The following is a 23996-nucleotide window of genomic DNA, read 5'->3' on the forward strand; positions in this document are numbered from 1 at the left end:
TCTACCCATTTATCCTTTCTCTTTCTTTCTGCCCTTTCTCCAAAAGATCTCTAATAATAGAATCATTCCTTTTCAACAAAACCCTCTCAGTTTGTACAAAACTTTCTTTCTTTGACTACTTTGAGAATCTAAAGAAACCAAACCAGAACTAAAAGCAATTTGTCCATCCTATTAGTAAATCAGACAGTTCCCTCTGCTTTGACCCCGTTTGGGAAACTTTGTGATATCTGTTAGGATTAACTGGAAACATATTGGTTATGTATACACTGTCCCAAAGCAGTTCATTAAAAGTAAGGAAACTCAGTTAACCAAATATTGTTTTGTTCTGCACAGAGCTTTTGTCTGAATTTTCACAGAACTGATTGGCTTAAAGGCTGAAATAACCCAGTGTTTGGGTTCTTGAAGAAACAGTCTCTTTCCTCATACTTTTAAAAATTAGGTGTCCTTCATCCTTCAGCTGCCTCTACTTCACCTACCTGACCAAAAGTGGAAAGTCAGCCTTGAAGGTCTGCTTTTATGGAGAGTTCAACGTTGCTCCCTCCACTTTGTTAGTGTTTAAACATTTTGTTGTTTTTTTCCTTTATATAACCTTTATTTCCAAATGTAATTCTCGTCCTCTCTCTTCCCTGACCTAGAGAGTCATCCCTTATAACAAAGATGAAAAAAGTATGAGGAAAAAACCAATCTAGCAAGATTAACCAAGGTATCAATCGTGTCTGGCAGTACATGAAACATCTTCCAATCATGGTCATAGGACCATAGGTATAGATCTGGAAGCGATCTTCGAGGCCATCTAGTCCCAACACTCATTTTACATATGGGGAAACTGAGGCACAGAGCAACTTATCAATGATTACATAGGTAATAAGTTTCAGAACCCAGGTATTCTAACTTGAGAGCCAGCACATTCTCTGATGGACCACAGTATCTCCTAGCCCTCCCAAGAACCTGTCTTCATTTTGCCTCAAATATTTATTTTCCTTTCCTCTTGTCTCAGCTTCCTCTGGTTGAATTACTGCAAGGACTCACAATCACAAAAATGAGAATTTGAGGTCTGACACAGACAATGAAAATTGTCTTGTTTCTCTATCTCAGGGCGATGAGACTTTTGGTGGCAACATCATTTGAAGTGGTAGGTTATAAGCTTCGTTAGAGGCACAGTCCGCACTGGTCTTCTCTAAAATGTCTCCAGTACTGCCATGTACCATGTGGGTGCTCCATAAATATGATTTGAGGAGGGAAGGAAATAATTGCTTTCTAGATATCACCTCTGCCTTTGATGGATTTCCCCTGATCCTTTGTTGGTCAGCCTAACTATAAGAATGAAGAATGTTTGCAGGAGGAATTAATATGGGTAAAAATGCCATGAAACACTCAATCAAACTGGATTTGAAACACCTAAGGCATAGGACACAGATACACATACACACAGCTGATGCCAGTCCATGATGAATGATGACCACCTAAATCCCGTGCTTGTCAGAGTTGGGGAACTCTGGGTTTCCACACTCCCACATTGGTTCTCTGTGGCTTCAATCAACTATAAAAGCACATTTTTCTCTGAACTTTGAATATATATATATATGTGTGTGTGTGTATAAATACATATATATATTTATATTTATATGAAGAAGATTTCCTGGTATTAGTGCTAATAAATGCTGTAGACAAGACCACACTCAAGCAGTTGGTTATAAAGCTCTCATTTTTTCTCTCTTAACCCTTCTTGGGGGCCAAATATTTTTAGGTGTGGCTACATTACCAAGGTGAAGTTTTATTTTTGGAAAGTTTGAGCTAATTCTCTTAAGTCTTCTGTGAGCTAGAGGAGACAGGGGAAAAATGTGCTTTTTCAGCTCTAAAAATAATTGTGAGACTCTTTCTGCTCTTGGCTAGCTTTACTAACTGATGCTTAAAGTTTCAAATGTTACAGCCTTTAAAAAAAGGAAAAGAGTCCATGATTTTTTTTGGGGGGGGGGGGGGGGGTAAATGGGGGAAGCAAGCAGACACTTTAAAATGAAGGAGTTTGACGGGATTCAGGTTTTCCACACAGGTGGTGATTTCCTCTTTTCTTTTACTGAATTTTAAGTGGCATTGTTCTCTTTAGCTCCAGACAAAGGAACCCAGAGTTCTGCAGAATTCTCCAGAGTAACCGAACGATTTCTTTCTTGTTTCTCCCTTTGGTTTTTGATAGTCTAGGCTACTTTAAAACTAATGGAGTGGCACAAGAATACAATTATGCAACTCCAAAGCAATATAGATAAGGGTGGTTTTTTTTTCCCTTCTTACAACTTCCCCCTTCTTTTAGTGTTAACTTAAGCTCAGGGCAATTAAATTCCCAAAGCTACCTCGATGTAACATTAAGGTTTACAATTTAACGGCAAAATTGTTGGAGAATGAAAAGCATAGATCTCCCACACATGCTAACCCAAGCCTTTGGAATGTTCAACTTAGAATATCTGAACTGAGCCTGGCATTTCACTGCCTGCTTCATCATAACAGAAGGGCTGAATGGGAGAGTTAATGTTGCTAAAAGATGAGATTCCACTTTCCTACTGAGGGTGTGTTCACATTTGTATTCTTAATATTGCATGAGGATAGGTTCTTACAGTTATAAAAAAAATGGCAGGCAATTGGCTTGAGTTTTAGCAGACTTTTGTGAACCAAATGGTATTTTTACATAGTCCACGTGAGGCTCTAGATCTTGTGATTAATTTCAGAAAACTATAACCTGTCAGAACTTGGCATTTTGTGGTGACCAATAGATACATGTTTGCTTTGAAGCTGCTTTCAGGGCATCAGAACTGACCTTAGTCCCAGGTCAAATATGGTTGGGTGGTGTCAGTAGAAACTGCAGAAAGGCTCCATTTAACACCCAATATTTGCATCAAAGCCTTCCATGGTACCTGAAGCAATCATTAAGCACTCTTTTGGGAACAGGTACTTAAAGATCCCATTAAATTCAAATATGGCATTTGGGAGCAGGGCTGGCATCATATGAAGAAGATTGAGGTTCTCTGACTGGCGTCTCCTTAATGCATCAAAACTTCTCAGAATCATCTCCCAGACTTCTCAAAAAAGTAGTCTGTACCTGATGCCTCTGCTTCCTCATTCTCAGTCACTTGCTATCTTGTTTCCCAGAGGACACCTGGGACCTTCCTCATAGCTGAATCCAAAGGCCTGTTTTCAATCCTCTTTCTCCTTGGTCTTCGATACTGTTGACCACTCCATCATTCTGAATCCTCATTCCTCCTTTACCTTCAGAGACATCACATTCTTCTGGTTATCCAATTATCCGTCTCCCTCTTCTCTGTCTTAGTCTTCTTTCTAATTCCTAACAGGACATGTTCTCCAAGATTCTCTCCTTGTCTATCTTTCTGTTCTATACTTTCTGGGCAATCTCATTCATTGTCATGCTACCAGTGACTCTATACAGATAACTTCCAAATCTGCATCTTTAACTCCAAACCACCCTCTTGAGATTCAAACCCACTGCCTACAGAATACCTTCTCCTGGTTGTTCCATCATCATCTCAAATTCTACACTGACAGCAGTGTGGTAAAGTAGAAAGAGTGGTGGCTCCAGATTTGGATAGGCTGGGCTCAAATTCTGCTTCGGAAGTTTACAAACTACAAGTCATTTACTGTCCCTGGTCCTCAGTTTCCTTCTCTGTTAAAATGAGAGGGTTGGACAAGATGGCTCTCACGTGCCTGACATTGAAAATTGTGTTTGTTATTTCTTCCCCTAAATCTGATCCTCCATGATTTCATTATTTTTGTCAGCAGCAACACGATTCAGACTCCCAAACTTAACATCTTCATGAGATCTGTTGTTTTTCTCTATCCCCCATATTTTATATACATTCAGTTTTCAAGGTCATTCAGTGCAACCTCTGAAAGATCGCTCACCTCTATCCTAGCTATGCCCACTGCTATCCCACTGGTTTTGGTCTTCATTTCTCCTCTGCTTTCCTCCAAGCTGTTCCCTAAGCCTAGGGCATCATCCTTCTTTCTCATCACCTTTTGATTACCTACCTCTCTTTTAAAAGTCAACTCAGTGAAACATCCTTTATTAAACCTTCCCTCATTACCTATCTCCCTGTAACTGGTAGTGACTTTTGCCTGTGAAAAGGTAAGACTTTATTTAAACCTTAAAGCTGGATTTGAGATTAAGTTTTGATTGGAAGACAAATTCAAGTTAAGTTAACAAGCATCTATTAAGCACTTACTATGTGTCAGGCACTGTGGTAAGCCTTAGGCATATAAATACATGCAGAAGGAAAGACAAAAAAATGAGGAATTTTTGGTATCTGAGGAATTAGATTTATTCTGCTTAACCCCAGAGGGCAGAAATAGGACTAATGGGTGAAAGTTACATAGAGGTTGATTTCAGATCAACATAAGGAAGACCATACTGGCAATGTTCAGCGATGGAATGGGCTGTCCAAGGAAGTAATGAGTTCTCTGTTAAGGGAGTTGCTAAAGCAGACACTAGTTGACCACTTTTTTAGTGATGTGGTATGATTTGGGCTAGGTGGCCTCCAAAGTCCCTCTCAACTTGGAAATTTTGTGATTCTCTAATTTCCATGAAGAAAGGGAAAATGTTTTATTTTTCTCTGTTTCTCCTACAGTGCTATGTACTCCATACATAGAAAGCACTTGGTTGATGTTGACTTAAAGAATGGCTTTGTAATTCTGTGTGGTGGGAGAGAGGAGATATCACCAAGGGTAGAAATAAAGTGAAGAACTGGGAAATTGGTAGAATAACATTAAAATGCAAGACTTTCATTGGGGTGGGAAAAGTTAGTGGGTAATGATAAAGATGCAACCAAAAAAGAAATAAATGACCATCAATAAGACATTAAAAATTCATCAAAAAGAGCAAGGAAAGAAGTTCAGAAGAGCACGCAAAATAAGGAAATTTTGTTACTACCTTGTTAAATTTAATGTTCACTATATTCTTTAATAAGGTGATGAACTTAAAATGCAGAAGGAGACATACATTTTGGGATATGACCAATGTGGGGATTTGTTTTGCAGTATTACACATGTATACATCAAGGGTTTTATTTTTTCAGGGTTTTTCATTTGTTCAATTGGGAGGTTAGATATTAACAAAAAATTTAAATAAAAAAATCTATCCTAGTAGGAAAAAAAAAACCACATTCCAAAAGTTTACACTTTCACATACAATCCATTTTGTTCTTTGTCTGCTGAAAATGTCAGTGACTGATAAGTTCATAATTTTAAAAAATAGTATAAACCTTAAAAAAAAAGACTTGGAAGTCAGTTGAGCCTGGGGACCCATTTGCTGCATTTTCTTCACAATTTTGAATAGGGCTGGGCTGACTAGGAGGGACAGCCTTATCATCCACTAGCAATCCAGCAGAAATTAATTTATCAGACTAGTTTTGGTTGAGAATTAGGGCCTGGGGGTTTCAGATATGGGGTAGAAGAGGTAAATTATGATGCAGAGGGAGGGAAAGATCTGGAGGGAGGGCCCTATCCTTGTCTATGAAGCAGTATCAAAACATGAGATTGGACTGGGATAAAAATGGGGCCATGGCACCAAAATAAAGAAGCAAAATCCTCATAGTGGGAAAGGAGAGCAGCTGCGAAGGGCAAACTTCACCTACTCAACAATAATACTGCTGAAGCCTGGCCCTGCTGGCTGTCAGAGTAGCCTGAATACCTGTGGAATTTTCCCTCACTTTAGGGATTCCTTGCCTTTTCTCCCTGTGTCCTCCATCTGCAAAGCACCAGGGTTTGTCCCCTGTACTTTGCTGAAGCAAGACAGCCTGGCTAGAACTCCAATCATCTGGGTCCTGTCTGTGCCCCAGTGACCTCAGCTGGTTTTCCAAGGGTTGGCCAAGCATGTCTGTCCTGCTGAGCAAGTTCTGAAAAGCACATTCCTCCCATTGTTAGGAGGCAGTGGGGCCATGCCATAGGCTAATTAGAATGAGAGGAATATAGGATTTGCATTATCCCCTCCAGTGACCTAGAAGTGGGCTATTGCCAGCATGTGGGTATCTGCCTTAGGTTGTTTTCTGAATTACAAAAATAAAAAGTGATTCTAATAATGGGCTATCCCTCTTACATAAAGGGGACATTCCTCAGCTACCAGCAATAGAACCTTCAGTTTAATATTAATACTGGGAATGGGGTGGGGGAAATGTAGGAATAGATGTGTGGCCATTAGAATGAGAACTTTGACTTTTCCATTAAAATATTAGTTCCTTGAAGGCAGGGATGGTTTTATTTTTCCTTTGTATTTCCAGTGCTTGGCACTGCCTAGCACAGATAAATGGTTTTTTGAGTGACTGGATGTTGTATTTCCCTCTTAGACCGTGAGCCCCTTGAGGACAAGGAACCATGTTTCATGTAAAATTTATACTTCCTGAGCAGGTAGGTGTTCTCCTCCTTAGGGAAGCTACTTAGTAAAAGATGAAATTGGAATGACTCAGGTAAAAATATGCATGGAATTTCAGAGAGCCTGCCTAAGCAAGGGGTGGGTGGTGTAGAAATTCTATCCCTCCCTTCATCCTTATCTTAGATCATAGGATCTTTCTAGATGCTACCAGAGAGACTTGATCCTATGGGTTCAGTTATCATCTCTACACTGTCAATTCTCAAATCTGCTTATTCATCTCTAACCTCTCTGCCCACCTCTGGCTTGCATCTCCAATTGCCTATTGGATATCTTGAAATGGGTGTGCCATAGACATCTAAAACTCAACATATTCAAAACTGAACTCATTCTCTTTCCCTCTGAGCCCTCTTCTCTTCCCTTTTGCTGTCAAGGGTACCACCATCCTTTTCAGTCATCAAGATTCCCAACACAGGCTTCATTCTTGACTCTTCACTCTCACTATCTTCCTCTATATCCAATTTGTGGCCAAGGCCTGTGGATTTTACCTTTGTAACATCTCTCATATATCCCCCCTTTTCTACTTTGTTATCACATACAGGCAGGCCCTCCCTCATCACCTCACATCTGGACTATTGCAAAAGCCTGCTAGTTGTTCTCCTTTCGGATCTCCCCATCCCAGGCCATCCTCCACTCAGCTGCCAAACTAACTTCATAAACTTCAGGTCTGATCATGTTAACTCCCCAGACCCAAAACTAGCAAATTGCTAGTAAACTCCAGCGATTGTCTATCACCACCAGGATGAAATAGAAAATCTTCTGTTAGTGTTCAAAGTCATATACCCTCCTCCCACTCCCAACGTTTCACCTACTTCATGATCCAGTGACCCTGGACTCTTTACTCTTCTGCACATAAGATACTCCCTCCATTTCTGACCTCTGGATTTTGACTGGTAACCCCTGTTCCTAGCATACTTTCCTTCCTTATCTCCACCTCCTGGTTTCCTCAAGTCCCAGCTAAAATCTCACCTCCTGCAGGAAGTCTTTCCTGATCCACTTTAATGCTAGTTCATTCCCTCTGGTTATTATTTCCAGTTTATCCTGTATATAACTTTGTACATAGTCATTTGCAAGTTGTCTCCCCATTAGACTATGCGCTTCTCAAAAGCTGGGCTGTCTTTTGCCTTTCTTTGTATTCCTGACACTTAGTACAGTGTCTGGCAATTAATAAATGTTTATTGATTGACTGACTGATCCTTTCCTAATCATAGAAGAGTGGAAAGAAGACTGTCTTTGGAGTCAGAGCATCTGAGCTCTAATCCCACCCCTGCTGCTTACTGCCTTCATGGCTTTGGGAAGGTCACAACTTCTGGACCTCAGTTTCATCATCTGGAAAATAATGGGGTTGGGCTAGATGGCTTTTAGATCTTCATTCCTATAATCTCAAAGCATGGTCCTTATGCACCTCATGACATTCACCATTCGCTGCCTTGTATTTTGCCCAGTACTCAACCTGAATCCCACACAAACCTTTTCTTGAAGTGTATGTGTGTGTGTGTGTATGTGTGTTATAGAAAGGATGTCTATTCTTAATATCAAATGCTCTGTTTTACAGGACTTCATTTTCATAGAACTTTCACACACATGACCTCATTTGATGAAGGACAAAGACAATTATGTAAGGGAGATTGGATCAGTATTGACCAGGACTGCATTCATGACTCTGCCTTTAACTAAGGGGGTGACCTTGGGCAAATTGCGTAATCCCTCTGCACCTCAGTTTACTACATTTATAAAATGAGGAAGCTGGACCAGGTGATCTCTATGGTTCTTCCCAGACAGAATATTTTATGACTCTATTTCAATTGTCATTTTCCAGATGAGAAAATGGAAAACCAAAGAGGTTTAAGTAACTCATTCCCAGTCATTCAGCTAATTACTGGCAGAGGCAGTAATCGGGTCTCCCATTTCCTAGACTGCTGTTCTATCTATTATGCCATCTCCTAAAATGAATTCTCACTTAGGGCATGTGCCATGATGGTCCTGATGGGTGATAGAGAAATTGTCAAAGGTAGGAGGGCAGAGTATGTAGGTGGGAGAAGGGGGAGGAGGGAACATGTGGGGAATTCCAACCAAAGCCCTTGACTTACAGGATATTTAACAAATCCTCCAGTAGCATATGACCGATAGTGATTTTAATATGGACCCATGGCCATTCTGTTTAGGCAGTATGCCTTGCTGGGTAGGAGAGGATCAGAGAATTATAGCATTATAGCTAGAAGGGAACTTAGAGGTCATCTAGTACAACCCCTTCGATTTACAGGGAAACTGAGGCAAAGAAGGAAGGAAATAAGCATTTATTAAACACCTACCATGTGCCAGGCACTGTGCTGAAATATTATCTCATTTGATCCTCACAGCAACCCTGGGAGGTGGGTGCTATCATTATTATTATTATTATCCCCATTTTACAGTTGGGGCATGACAGAAGTTAAATGACTTGCTCAGGGTCACATAGCTAGTAAGTACCTAAGATTAGATTTGAACTCAGGTCTTTCTGACTATAGGCCCAGTACTCTATCCACTGTGCCACTTAAAGTCTCATAGTTAGGGAGTGGCAGAGCTGCAATTCAAGCCTAGATCTCTTCAATTTCAAATTCATCAGGGTTTCTGCTATAGTGTGCTGGAAGCTGTCTTTGTCTCAGGGTACCCTCATAGCTGCAGTGAGAGTGGGGATTGAGTCTTGGGTTCCTGCCCTTCTTTGTACATGTTGGTGAGTCTCCAGGGCTTTGGTCTCCTCCCTTGGGAGAATGGGATCAGGGAATGTCCTTAGTTGTATCTGTCCAGGGCTATGACACTGGCTGGTCAGTGCATAGACTGGAGTAGTGAAATCAGTACAAGAATGTTTAGTCATGAAATTAGTTCTCCTGAGGCTCACCTACACATTGTGTACCTGACACACGCTGTTGAGGCCGTCTCCTTCCCTAAGGAAGATGCATGGAATGGGTGTCTTTGGCCTCCGGTAGATACTCCCAATAATAGAATAGTCAAATCTTAGTCAGGACCTGAGAAGAGTTGTTTTCCTGTGTAACAATGACCAGACCCTGGGAAAGTGTGGGTGAGACCTTAGGTGTTTTGATGAATAGGCTATTATAGTATGGAATGAAGTACCACATTTTCTCCCGAATGAGTTATGGTCGTGGTGGGATAGCCTGGGGGTACCATTGATGAAAAATAGAGCATAGAGTGAGGGAGATTTTGGCTTAAGGATGATCTCATCTTGAGTTAATATTGTGACCTGGTGGCCATAGAAGCCAATGCCATCCTTGGCTGTATTGAGAGACATGGTGTCAAAAAAAAAAAAAAAAAAAGGAAGGTGATATTTCTGCTCCATTCTGCCCTGGCCAGACCACCCCTTTTTCAATTCTGGGCAACACATTTTAGGAAAGACAAGCTATGGTGTGTATGGAAGAAAGTGACCAAGATGGTGAGAGGATCAAAAAGCATGTCTTATGAGAGCTGGAGGAAGGAACTAAGGATATATAACTTGAAGAAGAGAAGGCTCTGAGGAGGGAGGGGGAAAACATGATAGTTGTATTCAAGTTTTTTTTTTTTTTTTTAATGGTGGTCATTTGGACTAAGCATTAGTCTTGTTTTAGTTTCTTCCATGGACAGACTAGGAGCAATGAATGGATGGGGATTGTATAGAGTCAGATTTCAGCTTGGCATAAAGAAAAGAAAACTTCCAGACAATTAGAGCTAGTCAAAGGTGGAGTGGGCTGCCACAGGAGGAATTGGGTCCACCATTATTGGAAGTCTTTAAGCAGAGACTGTTAATGTTATTTGAGGGATTCTTGCTCAGGTACTGGTTGGAATCAATGACCACAGAGGTGCCTCCCAGCTTTTGGATTCTGTCCATCTAGAGTAAATATGGGTGACTGTCTCCCTGGCAGAAAACTTGAAGGATATTATCACCTTACAAGACATACATCACCACAACATAAAACCCTGATTGGCTGTGAGAAGAAACATGCCTACAATTTTAGTTATTTTGAAGCTACATCATTTCCGCTGTTAATTCTCCATCAACAAGCAACCCCCAGACTAAGTGATACGTTTATGTACATGGTACCTGGTGTCTCACTAGCCAACTGTCATTGCTAGAAAATTTCATTAAAGAAATGTTTCTTTCTTTATAAAGGAAAGGATTCTTCCATCAAGAAGACTACTTTTTTCTTTTCTCCCTTTCACAAGCTTAGATCACCTATACAATTGATACTAAAAGAATGAAGGATTGGGGGTCCTGTTGCTTTATAGGGATAGTGCTAGGACGTTTAAATAGCCATGGCTGGCTAGAGAAAGAGAAATTGACCCAGACCAGTCTTGAAATTCCAAGCCTTCCAATCTCACACTGTTACTAAGTAGACTAGATTTACAGTTGTCTTAGCAACATTCAAACACATTACACAACCTCATCCCTCAGCCTTCCTTTTCCCAGAGTACAGCTGTTCTAATCTCTGCTGCATTCCAATGAAGAGCCCTTCACAATCGTAGGAATTTACTTGAGGCTGTGGTTTGGATGAAAGCAGTTAAAGTGAAAATTTGATCTCATTCCCAATCTCTCCCTCTCCCCCTTTCCCACCTCTTACCAAACCAAATTGCTGGGAAATGTGTTTGATGGCTGACTCCAACATGGTGGAGCTGATGGTGGAGTTTTGCAGTGCCAGTAGGGATTTCTACAAGCCATCTCTTCCTTTCTCACCTGGTTGCTCTACTTTGAGACCTCTATGACTGACTTCCCCAACATGCCCCAGGAAGCTCATTAAAGGGAGAACCTGATCATCCTAAAATTTTATCAGCCTTGGTACTCTATCTCATCATCTGTCTGGTTGGAGGGTACAACCATGAACTCCAAATTTCCAGTTAAAGAGATCTCCATTGAAGGAGAGAGCTCAGCTCAGATGTCTCCTCATTTCTCACCTAGTTGTAATGCTTTGGGACTTCTCTGAATGATTTTGCCATTGTGCCCACTGAGTCCATAACTTCTCCTCCTCTTTCTCTCTCCCCAAGCCTCTTAGCTTCCTTTTATGGGTTATCTTCCCCCATTAGATTGTAAGCCCCTTGTGGGCATGGAATTTGTATCCCCAGTGCTTAGCACAGTGCCTGGCACCTAGGAGGCTCTTCGTAAATGTTTATTGACTGATTGACTGACTCAGCACAGAGGGAATGGGCCATGACCCTTGGAATGGATGATCAAAGTCATGATGGGTGGGGTGGACTGGTCAGATTTGTTTTTTCATTGTGCTCATCCATAAGATTAGTACTTCTACTGTGTAACACAGCCTCACAAGTTACTAAGGGTCAGAAGCTGGAAGCCAGTTATGGTATTTCAAGTATACAGGTGTATGCAGGCAAGCCCACCTGCTTTGCCCTTACACAGAGGTGGCTAACATCTTACTGGAGTTATGGGGGGGGGCAACATGGAGTAGTGGAAAGAAGGCTGGCTTTGGAGTCAGAGGACTTGAGTCAATATCCTCCTGCTAATTACTACCTGTGTGACTTGGGGAGTGAAGGAAGGAAGGAAGAGAGGGAGGGAGGAAGGAAGGGGGAGGGAGGGAAGAAGGAAGAGAGGAGGATGGGAGGAAGTAAGAGGGGGGAAGATGGGAAGAAGGAAGGGAAGGAGGGGGAGGAAGGAATGGAGGAAAGAAAGATGGGAGGAAGGAAAAAAGGAAGAGAGAGAGGGAGGAAGGGAGGAAGGAAAGAAGAGAAGGAAGAAGGAAGGAAGAAAGGAAGGAAGGAAAGAAACTAGAGAGGAAGGGAGGGAGGGAGGAAGGAAGGAAACAAATATTTATTAAGCATCTACTATGTGCTGGGCCTTAACCACTCAAAGTTTCAGTTTTCCTGTGTGTAAAATGGAGTCAGGCTAGAGATCTCTAAAATCCCTTCTAATACTAAATCAATAATTCCTTGACTTAAAAAGAAAGCGTCCAATAAGGAAAACAGGCAGTGTGTAGTAGTGGATAGAGAACCACCCTGAGTCAGGAAGTCCTGAGTTCAAGTGCTGCCCTGACAGTCACACTGAGGCACAGCTTGCAGCAGGGGAGTGCTGGCCCAGTGTTAGCCCAAAGACTAGGAGAGCAGCCTGGCAGAAAGGGCCTGGAGAGTATTGCAGATTAGTCAGTGGGTTGAATCTGGAGAGACTGAGCTAGAAGGATCAGGTGGCTATCACAGGTCAACTAGAAGGATTAGATAGATTAGAAAAGTTTGAGCGGGTGAGGGCCAGAGTTTGAGAGGTCGGAAACATTGGTAGCAACAAGCAGGAAGAACCCAAACTGTTTGTTTTCTGCTCTCTCTGTGTGGGTGGGGGGAAGGGAGGCTGAGGTTTGCAGGTGTGAGCTTGCAACTAGAGCCCTGGTGGCACATTTTGGTATTGATTAGGTCAGCGACAGAGTAAGTGTTAGGCCTCTCAGAAGGCTTTTAAAAAAAATTTTAAAAAGTTTTTAAAAATAACTTTCTTGGTTCCTTTTGCAGAAGAACCTAATAGCCAAACCTAATAAACAGGAGGTAAATAACTGATCCAGAATGTAGTCTTTAGAAGACTTAGGTCCAGAACTCAAAGCCATGAAGATGTCAGTACTTTCCTTGACTTATCAAGCTCTGTTGTTTCTCACACCTGCCCCAAACACTGCACAACTGTACGCTAAGAGGCCTCTAGGTTTCCATCCTGAGGTGAGTTAGGACAAGTTCTTTGAAATGGGATGCCTCCTTAGTGCTATTCTCTTTTAAGGTCCCTTCCAATGCTAAAATTCTATGATCTTTTGAGTCTGAGCATGTGAAAATCATTCCAGATTCCAATGGTATTATCTGATGATTTTTAGATACCGCTTCAAGGTTTGCAAATCAATTTGTGCAGGGTGTCCCCAAAATCTTATAAAGCTTTAAGTGTTAGTAGCTTAAAAACCACACCAGATTTCGGGGACACCATTATTTCATTTAAGTCTCCCCATAACCTCGTGAGGCAGCAACTCCAAGTATTATGATTCTCATTTCATAGATAAGAAAACTGAAGTTCACTTTAGTTAAGTGACTTGCCCACCATCCTAAAATAAGTGCCAGAGGTAGGATTTGAACATGGGTCTTTCTTGTTCCAATCCTAACACTTAATCTGTTTCTTTTCATTTTCCCCTTTCATATTCTGGGAAGGGCCCTGAAGGTAGAGAGGAAAAAAATAACCATTTCACTTCTTCTTGTCCTCCCCTTTTTATACTTGTCCCCACCTCAAGCCCTAATCATTAATCAAATTATCTTGCTAGAGATGATACATGTACATGTGCATGCACATACAAATATATATATATATACATATGGTAATTTGCAAATAAAGCACTATAAAAATGCTAGCTTTATTACTATTATTATTCTGGGAAAGCCCATGGCTTCTTGAAGATTGATGTCAGACTTTAGGGAAAGGTATAGAAGGTCAGTTCATTGAGAATAACATGGCTATTAACTGGAAATTAAATCTGGTTTGATAATTTTCTCATGTTTTCTGGAAGGATGAGATTTCCTCTTTCCCCCCTCTCTCCTGGAATCAGGATTTTTAAGTTCCAGAAATCCTGTTCCTTGAAAATATTTGTCAGGTCCATCTGACCTCGTCTGCATATCGCGGCCCACTGACACACAAGGAATGATTCAGCGTCTCCTTTGACCAGCTCTCAGACAGCTCTGGAGAGAAGGGCAGCGTCTGCTGCCTTCTCCTGACTCAGGTTTGGAAAATGAGAAATTCTCTCCACTGATTGTTTTGGGCCATTCATTCCAATAATTCACTGAAAAAGTTCTTTCCTCAAAATAACTATCCGAGGCAGGAAATACAAGCATGCTTGTACCCATTTTATAGGAAAATCCTGCTCCTGGCTTGGAAAGATTGATGGCTTCCTGTAATGATGGTCTACCTAGAAATACAGTTGGAAATCAGCTAGCCTGCCAGCATTCAGAACCACTAGTCTCTTTATTGCTTTCTTTATTCCTTTCCCCCCTGAATCAGCCATGACCCTGGGTAATATCCCAGTGCCCCAAAGGGTTGGATTGGAGTTTCTAGCCAGGCAACAAAGGAGAGGCTCAGGAGGGATTACAGTCTAGGTGTATATGAAGAAACTCACCTTTCACTCCATAGGTTTCATTTTGAAATGGTTGGGTCATGAATGAACCCGGACATTTTAATCTAAGCCACCAGGCTCCTCTGATGACTTCTGTCCTCTGAGGTCCAGCAGGCAGATGGCAGACAGTAATGTAGGTCAGGGTGAGAAGGTTGAGGAGGCAGCCAGGGAAGAAAAAAACCTGAAAGGAAGATTGATCAATGGATGAGGTCACAAAGTCAGGAATCAGGGAGGCTGGGTTCTCTTCCCTGGCTTGTCCACTCCTCTGATCATTTTGAATAGCCTGTCAATCTCGAGCATGATATAGTGGAAAATTCTTAGAGGCAGCAGAAACCAGGGTTTGGATCATCTTTGAAACCTCATGACATTTACTAGTTGTTTGACTTCTGGCTTCAAACACTTATTAGCTGCATGACCTTGGGCAAGTCACTTAACCTCTGTTTGCCTCAGTTTCCTCAACTGTAAAATGGGGATAATAACAGCACCTATCTCCCAAGGTTGCTGTGAGGATCAAATGAAATAATATTTGTAAAGTACTTAGCACAGAACCTGGCACATAGCAGGCACTATATAAGTAATTGCTATTAGTATACTATAATAATGATTTTGTTATATTATATAACCTCCCTGAGTCTTAGGTTTTTTTTTTTCTGTGAAATGGGGATAATATTTTCATTCTATTGGATGAGGCTGTTGTGAAGAAAGTGCCTCATAAAACTTAAAGTATTATATAAGTGTGAATTATTATTATTATTATTGTTATCAATCTGTGTTTGTAAGCTTGGGGAAGGGGAAAAGGACCATATCTTTATCATCATCATCATAGCTAGTATTTATGCAACACTTTAAGGTTTACAAAGTCTTTTACCTATGTTATTTTATTTAGAATTCACAACCACCCTGGGAGGTAGGGGCTATTATTATCCCCATTTTGCAGAGGAGAAATCTGAGGCAGGCAGAGATGAAGAAGTGACTTGCCCAGGGTCACACAGCTATTAAGTCTCTGAGGCAGAATTGGAACTCGGGTGTTCCTGACTCCAAGTCTAGTGCTCTATCCACTGAGCCGCCTGTATTATCCATCTTTGTAGCCTTCATAGCGTCTTCCGTAATAGCAAGAGTAGTAACTCATTTATGTAAGGATAAGTGCTTTATAGAATGCTGTTGATGTGTGGCTTAGTGGATAGAGATAGATTTGCAGTCAAGACTTGGGTTCAAATCCTGCCTCCGGCATATACTGACTGTGTGACCCTGGGCAAGTCCCTTAACTTCTCTGTGGTCTAAGCATCTCACTAAGATTATAAATATCGAAGAAGGTACAGGACTATATTGGTAGATAGGGAACCCCCAGAGGAAGAAACTGTGTTAATGAAATCATGGGTCTGTTCTGGTCCATTTTTTTTTAAAGGTAAACATGTATTGACTACTCAATTATAATGGCCATTATTATTATTCATCAGACTAAAGAAACTAAAACCCAGTGAACCTTAAACAGAATATTTATGCACAATGTAACAATTCTCTTTCAAAAATGCAAGGCCATTTTGACTAGAAGGCCTATATGCTATATTGCCCTCTGTTCAGTTAATGCCAGCAAGTAAAGAAATTCCTTCAGCCTCTGTTATTTCCTTCTTTCCACCACCAAACACTCAGCTTCTCCTTTTCCCCTCTTAAGATGTCTGTTCTTTTCCTTCTGGAAAAAATGAAGAGCATTAAGTATCTTCAGCAATATGAGAATTTATTATTATTCCTCCTTTACCTCCCTCCCTTTCCTCCCCCACCTCACAATTGTATAGTGCTTTGGTGTTTTGTGTAGTAGATAGGACATTGGATTTGGGGTCAAATGGCCAAGATTCCAGTCTCTGTCCTTTGATATTTATATCATCATCAATCATCACCATTACTAGAATGTATATATCTTTAACGTTTAAGGGCTTGAAATCAGGATGATTTGAGTTCTAATCTGGCCTTGGACATTTACTAGTTGTGTGACCCTGGGCAAGTCATTTAACTTTGTTTGCCTCACATCTGTAAAATGAGCTGGAGACGGAAACGGCAAACCACTCCAGAATCTCTGCCAAGAAAACCTCAAAGGCAGTCACAAAGAGTCAGACATGACTGAAATGAGTCAACAACAACAAAAAGAAATCCTTTACATACGTTAACTCCTTAATTTTTGCTCTTAATGCCTGTATAACCTTGGGCAGGTCACTTAATCTTTACAGTAACCCACTTTTCTGGTGACACATAGTTGACGAGGCACTGGGTCATGGCTACTTAGGTTTAGACACTTCTGCGCGATTGAAAAGCTTTGGGATTCAGAAATACCAACCCAGAAGGCATAGAATACTATGGAAACTACACAAAGAATGCTCATCTGACAATCTGACAAGCAAGTAAGCAAGCAACAAGCATTTATTAAGCCCTTGCTGTGTGCTGGGCACCATGCGAAGCCCTCAGTTCCCTCTTCCAAAAACTGGAAGGGTTGACACTTTCTGTGTGGCCTTGTGCTTCAGCTTATTCATCTGTAAAATGAAGATGACTCCCTTCCAGCTCTAAATCTACTCTAAGATTCAACCCCATGATCATTAATATAAGGCATCCCAAAAGTCTCAGTGTGGTTTTAAACTATCAAAGCACAAGTCTTCAAAAACACCCTGTACTGGGAATGAAAGTCAGTCACTCACCATACATTTATTAAGCACGTACTATAGGCCAGATAGTTATGACAGCACCTAGGTGGTGCAATGGATAGAACTCTGGATCTGGAGAAGGGAAGACCTGAGTTCAAATCTGACCTCAGACACTTACTAGCTGTGTGACCCTGGGCAAGTCACTTAACCCTGTTTGCCTCAGTTTCTTCATCTGTAAAATGAACTGGAGAAGAAAATGGCAAACTACTCCAGTATCTTTGCCAAGAAAACCCCAAATGGGGTCATGACTGAAATGACTGAACAAAAACAATGGACCAGGCAGGCATATGCTACACTTCTTGCTTCTATTCTCCTGCCCCTAACAAGGTACAGTTTCCTTAATAAACACTTGTTGATTTATTGAATAGTAATCTCTTTTCTCGATCTAAATCCTACGCCCATTTTACAGAGGATGAGACTCAAGAGATCTTAAGTGACTGGACCACTATCACACATTTAGCAGGCGTCAGGCATAGAATTCCATCAGGTCTCTTGACTCTAGGTGCTGTGTTCTTTTCCATACAAGAAGTGCCTCCCTAAGTACATGTGGTTTCCAACCTGAATTAGGTCTGAGCTGAATGGGCTGGAAGTTCCTAAAGCTCAGGTCTGTCCACTGAAGAAACCCTGGAAGGTTATCAATAGTAAAGGACGGGACTCCCAAGTTTCTTTTCAGTTTTGTGCTGATCAGCAATGATGCTTTCTCTCCTTTTGCTTCCCGACTAACCGCAAAGCAGCTTGCCCAATCGTGGGAGCCTCGGTTGGACTGGGGCTGTGCAGTGTCTCTGTGGTCCTTTGGGAGTTGGCCCTCAAGAAAGGAATCTCTTGTTTGTGTGTGGTTCATTCTGGAGATCAGGCTATTCTTTCCATACTAAGCCCCACTTACTCCCACACTGGTGTTGTATTTTAATAGGCCAACATGATATAGCTGGGAAAGAAAGAAAAGTGAAGCGGGGCCGCAGTCCTGGGGACTGTCCTTCAAAGAATGTCCCTCGTCCATTTCTTCCTTTGCCTAAAATGGTGGGGAAAAAAAACCCCTATTTTTCACAGTCTTCATCTCCCTCATGGTGCCTTGGAGGAACATTATGAATTTCTATTATTCGCCTGATGCCTTTTGGGTTGGTCAGGGAAGGTATGTATCAGTATTTGACGGGTCCTCCTGACAGTTTCCCTGGTTTCTAGTACACATTGAGCCATCTCTAGGGTGTGTATGTGTGTATGAAACAAGGAGTTTTCATGACAGAAATGACAAAGCAGCAAAAAATCTTCACTCAATTAAGCTACCTTCTTTTTCTTAGGGTTCTATGGGAATCCTGCTTGGAGAACAGTTTAAGGGTAAGGGTTAAGGAAAGAGATTTGGTGATTGTATTACATGTATCTCAGCAGGTTTCTTCTTGAGCGTCACTCATGTTTTAGATACTAGCCTCATAGAACCTGAGAGTTGCAAGGGTCCTGAGGGGTCATCCAATTCAGCTGCCTCATCTTTTATTTCAGAATGAGAAACTGAGTCCTAGAGATGGGAAGTGACTTAGCCAGGGTGGGAACTCCTGACTTCTGAATCTTTGTTCAGTACTCTTTCCACTAGGCTGACCTCTTCAATGTAGTAGAATTTTATATTGAGCATCTTTTCATTTTTTTCCTATGTAAGGATAAGTTGGCCAAAGGTCCTTCACTAGGCTAGAAAGCTTCATTGATTTTTTTTTTAATTTCTTGTCTCCTTCCTGGGCAGATGTCACAGATTTGCCTCATGCTGGAAATCACTGAGATGTGACCAGAATGGGGTACCAATTGGATGCTGGGAAATCCCAGCCTGACTCAGAAGAATCAGTATGCCAGGCATCTGAGTTTGGGCTAGGGGAACTTCTACATGTTGCTATAAGAGGTAAAGGTGGTGGGGAGATAGACCAAAACCCTGCCGGGGGGGCTCCAAAGTCACCAAATATCCAAAGCTTGTATTAGCTTCTTTTGGGTCCGGTTGTTTTATTGAAAAGGTCAGGGAAGAGTGAATGAAAAAGAAATACTCATTGGATGTGAGAGAAAGGGGCTCCTCTGTCCAATTCTATCCAATAAGCATTTATTAAATGCCTACTATGTACAAGGCATGGTGCTAGGCACCAGGAGACAAAGACAAAACAGATTCTGTTTTCAAGGGGCATCCTTCTATTAGAATAGGGGGAGTATAAAGATGTACTCCTATTCTTGGTGATTTAAAATATATTTTAAACCATCAGAGATGCATACTAAAGGATTTAAGATGCTGCTTCCTCTGAGTCCCTTAAGGTCTTAGGGCCAATGCCGTTTTTTCATCTCAGTGCCCAACATTTTATCCTTGCCCCAATAGGTACTTAATAAATATTTTTAATTGAACGGAATTTAATAATCTTATTGATTTCAGGTTAATTTATAAGCTAGCAATTCCCTCTGAAGAGTTAACCCTTCAGGGTCTGAGTATTGCTTGAGCAAGGTCAGTTTTCTTCTTGCAATAAAATCAGGATTCTCTACCTGGATCACTGTTAACTAACAACATAGTTGTATTGAGTAAGGGATAGAAGTCCTAGTGTGTTTTATTAGTTTACTCAAGTATTTATTGATTTCTGACATCAACAGGTGTATTTCATAATTTCTAAGCCTCCATGAGGTTCCTCTTCAGCTGAGACCCACTTCTAGCGTCTTGGGTAATGGACTTCATCAGTTTAGATAAAGGAATCTTAACTTTTTTAATGTGTGATGGGCCTCATTGGCAGTCTGGTGAAACCTACAGACCCCTTTTCAGAACACTGTTTTTAAATGTATTAAAATGAAATACATAGGATGACAAAGGAAATTAATTATATTGAAATTCAATTACCAAAACATATTTTTAAAAACCAAGTTTTCATAGATCCCAGGTTAGGAACCCCTTAAGTAATTCTGACATTTATATAATACCTACTACATGCCATGCACTATACTAAGCACTTTACAAATATTGTCTCATTTGATTCTTGCAATAACTGTGGGAGGAATTATTATTCCTATTTTACAGATGAGGAAACTGAGGCAAACAGAGGCTTTTTTTTTTTGACCACCAAATGCATACAAAATAGATATGAGTTAACTTTGGGAGCAAGCAATAGCAGCTAGGTGGCACAGTGGATAAAGCACTGGGCCTGCAGTCAGGGAGACCTGAGTTCAAATCTGATCTCAGACACTACTAGCTGTGTGACCCTGGGCAAGTCACTTAATCCTGTTTGCCTCAGGTCCCTCATATGTAAAATGAGCTGGAGAAGGAAATGGCAAACCATTCCAGTATCTTTGCCAAGAAAACCCCATATAGGGTCAGGAAGAGTCAGACAGGACTGAAATGATCGAACAACATTAGAAGCTAGGGGTGGGTGGGTAAAGGAGACCAGCAATGTCCTCATGCAAAAGGTACTACTTGAAGTGAGTCTAGAAGACCAGAGGTGGCACCATCTCCAGTCATCCTGATCTATATCTCGCCACTGGACCCAGATGGCTCCAGAGGAGAAAGTGAGGCTGGTGACTTTGCACAGTCCTCACTCACTTAAATCCAGTTCACTTGCAAGTCATGGCATCACCTTCCTGATGTTCTGGTCCTCTTTTAAAAGTAAGTACAAACAACAACAGCAACAACAAAGACCAGGGATTCTAAGAAGCAGAGATGCGGGAGGGCATTCCAGGCATGGAGCAAATTTACTTGAGCAAAGGCCTAGAGAAGACAGATGGATTGTCACGTGGGAAGAAGACTGTTTAGGCAGACTGTAGAGTACATGGTAGGGAGTAATATGCATTAAGATTAAAAGATAGAATGGGCAGAAGGTTGTAAAATATTTCCAATGTCAAACAGAGGATTTTATTTGCAATTCTAGAGGGAATAGGAGGTGGAACTTATTGAGTAGGGGAATGACGTGGTCAGAATTACCCTTTAGGCAAATCGCTTTGGCAGCTGTTAGGAGGATTGGTTGAAATTCAGAAAGATGAGCTAGAGAGACAAATTTAGAGGTTATTGAGGTGAGGATGGTGGTTGTGTGGGTGAAGAGAAGGGGACATATATGGAGGAGATATTATGAAGTAAAAATGACAAGACATTGTCACTGATTGGAGAATCTTCTAAGTCACCCAGATGACAGAATGTTATCACATCACCCTAAAGTTTAATAAAAATTATTTTATAGACTTTTGGCATATGTGCTAAACCCTCTAAATTTGCCAGCGGTATTCACTTGCCTGAGATCAGTGATTCATCTTTCTAAGGCTAATTACTTTCTTGAATTTAGTTTATGAGGGGAAAGGGCAAAAATTCTCCTTATTTTAGTTTCACAAGCTAAATGCCCTACAGAAGATATATCAATTTATTTTGTTACTCATATAAGGAAGAGAGCCTTTACCAACTTTTTAATTTGGGAGCTAGGAGTCCAAAGTTTCTGGGAAGAAATCGTCAATTAGGTTTAATAAGAGCCTCCTTCATTGACCAGATTTTTATTGCTTTCCTGGTAAAAGGCTGGATGAAGAGGGTGAGAAACATATTTACTGAATTAACTCATGTGGTTGTTCTGTTGTTTTCAGTTGTGTCCAACTCTTTGTGACCCCGTTTGGGGTTTTCTTGGCAAAGATACTGGACTGGTTTGCCATTTCCTTCTTCAGCCCATTTCAGAGATGAGGAAACTGAGGCAAACAGGGTTAAGTGACTTGCCCAGGATCACATAGCTAGTAAGTGTCTGAGGCCAGATTGGAACTCAGGGAGATGAGTTTTCCTGATTCCAGGCCTGGCACTTGATCCACTGTGCTACCTAGCTGCCCCTTAAGTCATGTTAAATATAGCCTAAGAGGCTGTTGTCACAAGGAAGGTAGAACCCTATGTAAATTCATGGTGTGTGTGTGTGTGTGTGTGTGTGTGTGTGTGTGTGTATGGGTGTGTGTGTGTGACCTAGAGACCATTAATAAAAAGATGTCATTAATAGGTTTCATTAAAGTATTAATTAAAGCAACCCAAGCCCCATCCTGTCTTTTATCCCTTCAAAAGATGATTTGGCTTAAAAACAGTTAACTTTTCTAATGCTCAGATAATTGTGCTGTTTATCCCAATGAATGAGAAGCAGCAACTTTGGAGAGGGAGATAACGCCTCTAAGAGTCTAGGGTGCCCCTCTCTTCTCCTCCCTTGACCCCTTTCATTCAATAAAATAATAGCCACAGTACTAGGATTCAGTTTTCTGCCAATTTGCACTGCAAAATTAGGCCAAGTGTCTGTCTCTGTTTCGGTTTCTCTATCTGCAAAACAGGAGGATTATTTGCACTAACTAGCATACTCATCATGGTCATTACAGACTCTGTGACACCATTTCACATGATGCTCTGTGCTTTGTGCTAATGCAGGTAGGTCCTGGCTCCATTCATTGGTTCCCACCCCCACCAATGAAGGTTTGCGAGGAAGGGGGTGAAGGAAACAGAGGATGTTCCCAAAGCTCAGAGAAGTTGGGAAAGAATCTCTGTCCCAGTGTATCCCCTTAGTGGTATGGGGCAAAGAAAAGAAAACCCCTGTTTATTTTCTTCTATCTTTTGGCTACTTTCCTGCTTCAGCAAGTCTATTAGTTCTAGGGCAAAATTTGTTTCACCCACAGTGCATTCAGGATATCTAAGCCAATGGCACTTTGTGGAGGGCTTCAGAACTTGAATTCCAAAGCAAACAGAATCCCCATCTGTTTCCTTGAGAGCCTGGGGGGTGGGGTGTGTGTGTGGGGAGGGGGGGCCGAGAAACGAACCTATTGTCGTTTGGAGTTAGGAGAATTCTGCATCTTCATCCCCTAAGTATCTGATGTGCGCCTTCCCCAGAGAAGTTTAGAATGTCAGCGCTAGAAGGGACCTTGGTGATCCTCTAGCTCACCTTCACTTTTACAGGTGAAGAAACTGAGGCGCAGAGGAGCCACGTGACTTGCGCTGGGAGGCAGAGCTAGCTTAGATGTTGACATGAAGAACGACAGATTCAGAACCCACTGAAGGGGAGAATAAAAGTGTGTGTGTGTGTGTGTGTGTGTGTGTGTGTGTGTGTTTTGGTCCGGGGAGTGGGGTGGGTGGACGGGTGGGTGAGGAGAGGCAGGGAAATTTCAAAGTCATTATAACCCACTTGTTAGAGGACTCACCTTCATTCCTCAAAGGTATGAAATATTTTGGAGACCCTTCTCGTCTCAGTGACCTCGTATCGTTTGGAAAGTTCACGGAAAATAAAATAAGGTAACATCGCTAGCCCTTCAAAACTCACCTCCAAGTTCGCCAGACGGCTCTCTTAGGGTCCCTCAAGGATCTCAGAAGATCTCAAGCCCAGCTGCGTCACCACTGCTCAAAGTTTTGGAAGGAAGTCCAGGGTTTCTTTTCTTTTCTTTCTCTTTTTCTCTCTTTACCCCCTCCCAAGTGGAGATGTTTTAAGCATCTAAAGGAAATGGTGAGAAATTGTTCTTTCTGGTTTTAGACTGTCAGATTAACTCATAGTCCTTCCTCCCTCTGCCTCCTCCCCATCTCCTCCCCTTTGCCCCCGCCCCCTCCCCCTACACTCCTCCCTCTTCTCTTTTCCTTGTGTACCTGGGCAGTTCGTTTCCGACTCTGGGCTGCCTTGTTTGCACTCGGTAAGAAAAGCTCCCTCTGTTTTCCCTCCCCTCAAGCTGGCTCACGCCCTGCATTTTTGAGGTTTCACTCTAACTCAGCCCTGCCACTGATGTCAGAGACACGACTTCCTGAATTGGACTCTCTCTCTCTCTCTCTCTCTCTCTCTCTCTCTCTCTCTCTCTCTCTCTCTC

At 41.6% G+C, this 23996-nt stretch overlaps 1 protein-coding gene across 2 annotated transcripts in view; it reads right to left on the reverse strand.

The window, feature by feature from the left end:
• KIAA0040 (KIAA0040 ortholog) overlaps positions 1 to 23949 on the reverse strand; it is a 35857-nt gene extending 11908 nt beyond the window's left edge. The window contains exons 1-3 of one of the 2 annotated variants that reach the window (XM_027868432.1): positions 23782 to 23949; positions 23465 to 23632; positions 14524 to 14701 (exon numbers count right to left, since the gene is read on the reverse strand). The gene's annotated coding sequence lies outside the window, so the exon portion shown is untranslated. Of the gene's footprint in view, positions 1 to 14523; positions 14702 to 23464; positions 23696 to 23781 lie in introns of those variants that run through there. The other variant, XM_027868431.1, reaches the window with a different exon arrangement.
• Positions 23950 to 23996: the final 47 nt, after the last annotated feature.

This window comes from Vombatus ursinus, unplaced genomic scaffold (genome assembly GCF_900497805.2).
Source record: "Vombatus ursinus unplaced genomic scaffold, bare-nosed wombat genome assembly UNPS02014789.1, whole genome shotgun sequence".
Lineage (NCBI taxonomy): Eukaryota > Metazoa > Chordata > Mammalia > Diprotodontia > Vombatidae > Vombatus > Vombatus ursinus.